Below are 10,350 nucleotides of genomic sequence, written 5' to 3'. Positions count from 1 at the left end.
GATTACAAGAAAGCCTATGACTCAATGCCACACACCTGGAATGAATGCTTAGAGATGTACAACATCAATAGGACTCTAAGAGCCTTCATTGCAAACTCGATGGGGCTGTGGAAAACCACCCTTGAAGCCAACTGCAAACCGCTTGCACAAGTGTCCATCAAATGTGGCATATACCAAGGAGATGCTCTGTCCCCACTGCTGTTCTGCATAGGCCTGAACCCCCTCAGCCAAATCATCAACAAGACTGGCTACGGATACCGACTTAAGAATGGGGCCACAATCAGTCACCTCCTCTACATGGATGACATCAAGCTGTACGCCAAGAGCGAGCGAGACATCGACTCACTGATCCACACCACCAGGATCTACAGCACTGACATTGGGATGTCATTCGGACTAGAGAAATGTGGCCGGATGGTTACAAAGAGAGGGAAGGTCGTCCACACAGAAGGGGTATCACTCCCAGAAGGAACAATAGCAGACATAGAGCACAGCTACAAGTACCTGGGAATACAGCAAGCAAATGGCAACATCGATGAGGTCACAAGGAAAGGAGCCACAGCCAAATACCTCCAACGAATAAGGCAAGTCCTGAGAAGCCAGCTCAATGGCAAGAACAAGATCCGTGCAATAAACAGCTATGCCTTGCCAGTAATCAGATACCCTGCCGGAATAATTAGCTGGCCAATGGAAGAGATGAAGGCTACGGATGTTAAGACTCGGAAGCTACTAACCATGCATGGAGGGTTCCACCCCAAATCCAGCACCCTGAGACTGTACACGAGCCGTAAGGAAGGAGGCAGAGGACTAGTGAGTGTGAGAGCCACTGTCCAGGATGAGACATCCAAGATCCATAAATACATCAAGGACAAAGCCTCAACGGACGATGTGCTCAGCGATGTGCTCAACGAATGTCTCAGGCAATGGGGAACAGAGGACAAGGTGCTGGAGGAACCATCATGGGAGGACAAGCCCCTACATGGGATGTACCACCGACAAATAACTGAAGTGGCTGATATCAGGAAATCCTACCAATGGCTGGAGAAAGCTGGACTCAAGGACAGCACGGAGGCCCTCATCCTGGCCGCCCAGGAACAGGCCCTAAACACCAGAGCAATAGAAGCTCAGATCTACCACACCAGACAAGACCCAAGGTGTAGGTTGTGCAAGGAGGCCTCTGAGACAGTCCAGCACATAACAGCAGGGTGCAAGATGCTGGCAGGGAAAGCGTACATGGAACGACATAACCAAGTGGCGGGCATAGTGTACAGGAACATCTGTGCAGAATATGGACTGGAAGCCCCGAGGTCAAAATGGGGGACACCCCCAAAGGTGGTGGAGAATGACCGAGCTAAGATCCTGTGGGACTTCCAGATCCAGACAGACAAGATGGTAATGTCGAACCAACCGGACATTGTGGTGGTGGATAAAGAACAGAGGAAAGCCGTTGTGGTGGATGTAGCAATACCAAGTGACCACAACATCAGGAAAAAGGAGCATGAGAAACTGGAGAAATACCAGGGCCTCAGAGAGGAACTGGAGAAGGCCTGGAAGGTGAAGACCACAGTGGTGCCTGTGGTCATCGGGGCCCTCGGGGCAGTCACCCCCAAACTGGAGCAGTGGCTCAAACAGATCCCAGGAACAACATCAGACATCTCAGTCCAGAAATGTGCAGTTCTAGGCACAGCCAAGATACTGCGCAGAACCCTCAAGCTCCCAGGCCTCTGGTAGAGGACCCGAGCTCAGAGGATGAAAGAGACCACCCACGGAGGGTGAGAGGGGAATTTTTATATATAGATAGATAGATAGCACGGAGTCGCGGTTTAAGCAGAGAGGTAATGAAATACAACAGACACTGACAGGCCTCTGCATCTGGCTTACTCTGAAGAACTACTGAGTGGGAGGAGACAGCCAGGTGAGGAAAAACTGTTCTCATCTATCGATTCAGTATTTTTATCATACAGACATTAGGCTGCTGTTGTTGTGCTATTAGCTAGCTGCTAGCTACGACTTTGCTAGCAAAGCTAGATAAATAAAAAGCTTATTCCACGTGTACGAGGCACATCACCCGTCTAAAACGTATCATCTCCATAATGAATATATGTCCGATCTTCTAATTTGCTTTGCTGCATAATGTACATTGCATTTATTCTGGCGTTAGGTAAATGTGTCTTGAAAGAGAATAGCACTTAAATAAAAGTCCAACAAGGATATTCATTTAGAATTAAAAATAACTCACCCTGAATTACCATGATAGATAAAATGTATGTCATTAATGAAGGGGAAAAAACTCAACCCAGACTTTAAGTTTAGGGTCTGGTTCGCAGAGTATGTAGTTAAATTTTTTCCCCAATTATTCAATGGGAAAAAATAAACTAACCTCAGTTAAGTAAAATAAAATTGTAATTGAAACTTTTGGAATTGTAATGATTTCTTTTTTAAAAACAAATTATTTTGTTTAAAAAACTTTTTTTTAATTAAATAACTAATTTTTGTCTTGTGAACTTAAAAAGTTATTTGCCAAACATAAACTTTTATTTGCACACATCAGAAATCTTGTTGCGATTTTGGGTCTTGCCCATGACGTCATGTGAAAATCACAAGCAAAACTTTGAGTCAAACAAAAACTTTGAATATCAAGAAAAGATTTCTGACATGCACAAATAAGTTTGTTTTGCAAAAAAATTCACTTCATGAGACAAATGTGTGATTTAAGTGTTTAAAAAAGTTGTAAGCAAAACTCAGTAGGCTTTTCCCATAGTGACATGCATTAACAATTCAATTTTTGCTTTTGTTTTTTCTTTTTTTCTGCAGTTCCACCTTAAAGTTTGATGCAGCTCTGCTTTCCTGAATGGACCATCTTCATCTCCACTGCAGCAAACAGGCAGCTCTTTTTTTATAGATTACAGTACACTAAAAGGTTGCATTGTGCCCTTGTTTATATTTTTAATAATGTAATTCTGTAAAGACAAAATATGTAAATCAGAACTAAACCTCCAGCTCTGATTTACATATCTTGCTAAATTGCGGGTTTGAATATTGCAATACTTTCCTATAATAAAATAGACCTGCAGAAAGAAATTACTAATAAAATATCTTACATATGCATAGTTGTATGCTCTGTATAGAGATTTTCCTTAGCTTTGATTGTATATTTCACAATTTTGTAATTTATCATTGTTTATTAAACTCTGAAAGCTGAGAGGCTTTGTTAATATTCTGTCCTAGAATGCGGTAAGATGTGCCCTTTTTTTTTTTTTGAGCACCTGCCCTTTTAGTGGTCTCTGCACGGCCCTGCAGAGCAGCAAACTGCACTAAATTCCAGCTTTGACATAAAGCTTCTATAATCCATTATTCAACTGCATTTATTTATCAACACATAGCTACCACTTTCCCTTTTAAATTCTATGGTGTACATTTATACATATAATGTAGATTTTCATTTTGGCTTCATCTTTGCTCGTTTGCTTTGGCTTACTTGACATTTGACTGAAATCATTTTCCTTAAATCACTTTTGGATCAGATCATTTTACTTGTTCATAACTTGCAAAACACTGGAATAACAAAAAGCGTACCTTGTTTGCATCATAATTATATTTCCTCACGCCGAATGATGTTTGAAATGAGCAGTTTACCTCTTACACCACTAGAGGGCTTTCAATGTATTTTCAACTGTAGGAATATGAAAATATATATTTTTATTTTCTCTTCCAGCTCCCGCAGCAGGAGACGCTGAAGTTTATTTGTATTTGTATATTTAAACAACAAGGCAGTTCAAAGTGATTTACATCATAAAAATATCATACAGTCACCAATTATGAAGCAAACAATAAACATCACATTTTTATTGCTTAAGGCCTCACATCCTTCATCAAAATTATCATCAAATGCCATAATCAAAATTAACAAGCAAATATAAATCAAATATGTTGATCAATGATCCACTTACTGCTAAACATCGATAGTTACAAACAGGTGAGATTTTAGCCTTGAATTAAAGGAACTCTCTGTTTTCTGGAAGTTTGTACCAGCTTTAAGTTCTTTCCCGTATCAAGGTCAAACAGAACCAATATGATCCATATTAGTTCTGATCACCTGACTCTGACATCAGCTGACAATTGGTACTAAAATCCCAATCCGTGTTTTTTTTGGGTTTTTTTTTAAGAGTCTTGAGTTCATTTGTACATCTGTACTTCAAATCTAACAGGAAAGAAAAATTAACTGGGTAAAATGTAAATTATTTAATATATAATTTGAAACCTTATTATATCTTTTTGTCTGTTCCTGGGGACAAATGAAGTGCACTTTCAAAGTTATTTTGAGGCGAAGGGAGGGTGGGTTAATTACCATGAAAACTGCAATATATGCATTGATCAGTATAAAACAAGAAAGAAAGAAAAAACAGGGTGTGATTTGGTACAACTCTATTCTGTTTTTGAAGACCAATAAAAAATGTCAAAAAATAAAAATCAGCTAAAATCTCTGGTTCAAATTTATACAATAATATTCGCTGAAGGTAACATTCCGCCACCAATAACTTTCTTAGACATATGGTGGGGAACTCTGCAAGTCTTTTACATCCTCAACATCAATTTCTTAATTCTGCACATCTTTTTCCCCAGGTTTGTCGCAAATAACAGAAGATTCTAAATCTGATCGCTTACTGCTTACTTGGGTCTGTTGTTCATAAATTTGTCTTTGCCAAAGCGGGAAGAAGTCCCGTAATAGATGGCCATTTAATAAAAGTGACATGCCTGTGAAGCAGAGAGAAATGGTGAAGGCTTGTGAGAAATGTCTGCTTTCATAGCTGCCGGGTCCATTCCAGAGCAGAGGAAGAATCGGAACATCGGCGGTGAGTGATTAGAATAACAACGGCGCGCGGACACCGAGCGTAGATCTCCGCCGTGGAACGCACGTGACCGTCGACACCATTTTTCAGGCTCCTGGTCAGCAGGACGTTTGATCTACTTCTATTTCGTCCCCGTGAATGGCCGAGTGTGTGCGTATGTACTCACTCACTCCCCCGCGTGAGGTTGTGTGGGGAGTAGGGAGGCGAAGGAGGGAATCTCTTGTATTAATGGTCGCGGTTAACCTGGAGGGGTCAAACCCATTGGAGCTGTTGATGGATCTGGGCTGCAGGAGCTCTCACTCCTTCCCTTTCTCTTACACACACACACGCATATGCACACACTGCAGACCTGACTGCACAATCACCAGTCGGACTGCGATGATCCAGGCCGGGCAGAGATAAAGAATGATCCAGAGGAGCAGGGAGCAGGAACGAAGAGGGCGGGGGAGAAGACGTGATGCATGGAGGAGAAGATCAGACCGGACCTTAAAGTTCCAGCTGTTTGTCAGAGATTGAAGAGATCTCAAGAAGTGAGAAAGCTGGAGTGTCTCTCTCTCTGAGGTAACAGTTGGAAAAAAACGTAGCACATAACATGGTATTTTAGTGGCAACCAGGTGATTCCCAAAGAGCCGTCCCAAAGATTGCACAGGAAATAATATTAAATGCTACATTTAAAAATAATAATATCACCTCCGCTGGTATAGGGTTCATAGCTTCACGCCTGATCAGATCAGAGTATTTTCAACATTTTCTGAGTATTTATAACTTATGCTTTGGTGAACAAATGCTTTCCTAAACTGAAAAAGAAAAATTATTTAGTGTAGGCATAAGTAAGTTGGTGATATAATGGGGCACTAATTAAAACTTTGCAGAGAGCACCAAAGTGGCCGGCCCTGTGATCAACTGACCATGATGGACCTGGACTCTATCATTATTATTGTTGTTGTTGTTGTTATTTCTTACCTATAGTGCCAAATCAATGTATTCACGTCTCTTGAACCTTTTACACACGATAATATGCAGCAGCCATAAACTTCAACATATTTCTTTGGTGCTGCTTGAGTCATCATGCGTAAATGGGAAAAGTGTAACCAATAAAACATGGACATCCACCTGAATGGACTGGCTGAACATGGAGAGCATTATTTAGGTCTGGTCTTTATGAAAGAATAGCAGTGAAAAAAGTCATTGTTGAAAGGAAGCGACAAAGTTTGCTACAAGGAACATTTGCCTGTACACCACCCCTGAACACACCGTCTCCACTGTAAGAGTGATGGCAGCATCATGCTGTGGGTAAATTGATTGGAGTTGAAGATGGATGGAGAAAAAATCCAGGAAGGCTGCCAGAAAACACGGGATTCAGCTTCCTCATATGACCAGAGCGACACTGGATCGGTTGAAATCCAAGTATGGTCATGTGTTAAAATGGCCCAGTCAAAGTCCAGGCCTAAATTCAATTGAGAATTCTGCCCATCCGTTGTCTAAGTTTGTGCTGGCATTTTCTGTCTGCAGATATACAAAGCTTGTAAAGAAGCATCCAAAGAATCATAACTTCAAAGCAGCATAACGCGGTTTTACGAAGAAAAGGCTTAAGGAATTATCACAGATACATGCCACACATTTCAGATTTGTATAAAAAAAGACTATGGACCTTTTCATTCGGCCTTCTGGTTATTGTCACAGTTATTACTTTGTGTTGGTCTGCCATTAAAATACCCTGAAGTTTATGGTTACAATGTGACAAAAAGTGAAATATTCAAGGGGCGTGAATACTTTTCTGCATGGCACTTTGTTTTACACAGTGCTGTACATTGTCCAAATAAAATAAAAAGTCATCAGATTTTTTTATTTTAGAACTGTAAAACTCAGAACTCACTGCATGCATGAGTGAGTTGAAAAGGACAAAGTGTAATAGAAACATCAATCACTTATAAAGGCGTCTTGACGTTTATAACCCGTTCATAGATTAAATTAAGCTATCCACCAAACTACAATTTTCTCCAAGCCAACTATTTTAATGGTGAAGCTAAATTCACGATGTCCACTGAAAAATCCTCACATTTCTGTTGTGGGTTTGTGTTGACCAGAAAAGGGGAGAACCCATTCTGCCCCGGTTCCACCGGAACGTCCCCATCAAAGCCTGAGTGTTGTGATGCATGCAGATGGAGCGCCTGGTGTTGCGGGTTAAAATGGCAGCAAGCAGGAAGAACCTAAGGAAACAAGGTCGTCTCCAATCCGAGGCATCTGATCCGAGTTACGGCACTAATTGAATCAAGCCTGCCGCTTCCACGGACAGGGTTTCCCTCATAGTGCTTTCCTCTAACTGAGACAAAAGCATGACGTCAGAGAAGACAGGCGAGGAGACGTGCTCTCAATTACAGGGCAACGTGATCAATTGCAGAACTCGAACAGCAGTTTCTACCAGAGACGACGTTTCATAAGACTGACTGTTTAAATGCTTCAATTTCCAATATATTCAGTCTTTACTATGTTGCCGCACGCCGCTGGGCAGTGAGAGTCTGTGGAGTTTCACTGCACACTTTTACAAAACTTCCAAAAATATTACAAAAAGTATTGACAAAACTACCTATTAATAAACTGTTTTGATATTAATAGATATCTGCCTCTGGGTTCCATGAGTACTCCTTTAAATTAATTAATATTGAACACATTTTCAAGTTGAAAACTCCTTTGATTTGATTGATAAAATGGTTTATTTTAATAAGTTATTTTGAAATTTATGTTTATTTGTCCAAATGCCCCCAGGCCTTGAGTTTGACACATGGTATAAGGTTTTAAAACATTTTATTAATTATTATTATTATTATTATTATTATTATTAACAAAGCAAACACCTTTTCTGACCTGATCACATAATCAAAGGCTATGTGGTTTTGGTCGTTACTTGGTTTTGTATCCGGATTATTTTGTGTTGCTGATTCTTGTCGTTAATGTTGTTCCGTACATGGTTAACCTGCTTTGTTGAGATTGTGCCCCGTTCTTTGTGTGCTAGTTTGGATTCTCATTCCCATGTTAGTTTTTAGATTTTATTTAAATTTGACCCTTTTTCATCCTCACTAATCAAAACTTCTGACTGATGCCATCATTTCAAAATGAAATGAGTTATGAAAACATGTCAGCTGTTTTTATTTGATTTGTTTGATAGCAACTGTGGCTAACTCTTCTTTGATTATTTCTTAATGTAGTATTTTCCCCCCATTATAAAATATATATCACCTGCATGTAATTTTTAATATCAATCAACCCTTGAGCCTGTTTAGTCCAGAAAAATTTAAATGTTTTTTTTAAGGCCTCTTGTTATTTAGCCTTTTCTGTCCATTTTTGTGGTTTAATCTTGGCTTGTGGAAATTTGTATCCTTTAAAACAAAAAAAGGAACAGTTCCCACATGAAGTGACATTCATTTATTACATCTCCACAAACATATTAAAACACAAATACAGTTCCAGAACCTGCCTGCGAGGCCTGCACTGCGCCATGCAGACCAAAGGCAGACGATAGGGATTCAGAGCTTTGCTACAAAGCACACAGACACGTTAGCACGAACAGTTGGTTCGCTTCGCTCCCAGTCCGGACCTCAGAGTCAAACAGGAACTCAAAGGAAAGCTCTGGAAAGTTTCGGAAAGTTTTTCAGTCCGGGTCCAAAAAGCAATCGAATGCTCACAAATTCTTTAAAGAGCCTTTGGGATTTTGTTTCTTTCTCTTTTTTACTGCTTCCTGTCGTCCTTCTTTACATGTCGGTCGTGAGGAAGTGACTCCATGACCTCGGCGGAGGAAGATTTCACAGCGGCTCTCACCTCGGCAGATCATGAGAGGGCAAGAAATGTTTGTTCTGACCGAGAACTCAAACACGCACAGAACATTAACACGGGAATCGTTGAAAAAGAAAAAAAATATCCATGCCTGTTGAACTTTTGCAGGTTTTTTCCCCCCACAAAAATGTCAACAAACTTCAATGTTTTCCACTGAGGATTTTATGTGATAGACCAACACAAAGTGGTGATGTGTCCGTAGTCTGTCTCCACATTTTTCCCAAATGAAACGATCAGAAAGGTGTGTGTTTGTGTTCTGCCCCTTTAACTAGATAACCCTAAATAAAATCCAGTGCACACAATGTTTAGAAGACCTGAAATAATGAAAGAAAGTGGGAACAAAACCTGCAGATGCAGTGACATCAGAGGATGATGTGGTAAAATGAAACAAAAACTCACAACATGCAAAATCACTTTTTAAAGTTTTAGATCTACAATGAATATTATATTATGACACACAAACTGTTAAGAAAGAATTATAGATATTTATTGAACCTGTCTTAATATTTTTAAAGTCTTGAAGAAAACTTTCAAAGAAAAGTTCTCCTCACACCACAGGATGCCTCATAAAAAGCCTAGCCTGTTTTATATGGTTTAATAAAATGTGGAATTAATAATTATATGAAAACCCTAACCACAATAACAGATATGAAAATAGCATCAGGTAAGATAGTAGTGTTCTAACTTTTTGGCCAAATTTGTCACCTTGAAATCACAAAAATAATTTCTTGTGACCTTTTTTTTATTGCACTGCAGGTCTGATTGATTCCTTCACCCAAATCTACAGTAAAACTTGCTGGATGTTTATGGTTAGATTTACTGCAAAATAGAGATGAACACATAAACTTTAAATAATAATAATAATAATAATCAATTTTATTTATAATATATAAAAATTGTTGTGTTGTTTTTTTGCTGCAGTGTGAACATTCAGTCACTCAATGTCACCTCTGCCTCTGCTTTCTCACCCTCCATTCTACTAAACGTTCCTGCTGAACAGATAAACATCCCAAAGATTTTCTTTAAAAAGTCATTATCTCTCCACTTTAGCCAATGCATGACTTGGTGTTGATCTATCACATGGAAATCCGGTAAAATGCATCAGAGTTTAAGGTTCCGATGGAAGAAAATGTGAAAAAGATCAAGGCTGTGTATGTATGGACTCTTTAAAGGGGCACTATTATGTGTTTTCCAGGAACATAGTCACATTTTATAGTACAATCAAGTAACTATCTTGCCTTCAGTTGTCATAAATTGCTATATTTATCAAATATGACTTGAAATTTGACATTATATTTTAATGCCTTGAAAGTGAGCTTCTGTCTCTTTAAAAACTCCTGCTCTTTCTGAAACTCCACCTTCAGGAAGTCATCACAACATGGCTCCTCTATTAACCCCTTAAACAACGTTTTTACCAGCATTCCACTGAGAGGAAACTTGTATAATGAGCTCAGTAGATGCTCAGTTCCACCAGGTGTTTACTAATTGCTGCTGGCTAGTCTGAAGGAGCTGACTGGGGGAGAGAGCTGCTCTGTGAGGCAGAAGCTCGGAAAACTGCGGCTCAGAGGAGGAGCTTCGTCTAGAAGGCGTTGCTAGGTCCACCCAGTCATTCTGCACAGGTCAATAGTTCCTACAGTGACTAAAGGATTCCTCAAACACACATGAAAGA

Source organism: Poecilia mexicana, unplaced genomic scaffold (assembly GCF_051168715.1).
Source record: "Poecilia mexicana isolate PSO_F unplaced genomic scaffold, ASM5116871v1 scaffold_6, whole genome shotgun sequence".
Lineage (NCBI taxonomy): Eukaryota > Metazoa > Chordata > Actinopteri > Cyprinodontiformes > Poeciliidae > Poecilia > Poecilia mexicana.
The sequence above is the reverse complement of the archived record's forward strand: the minus strand, read 5'-3'. Positions refer to the sequence as shown.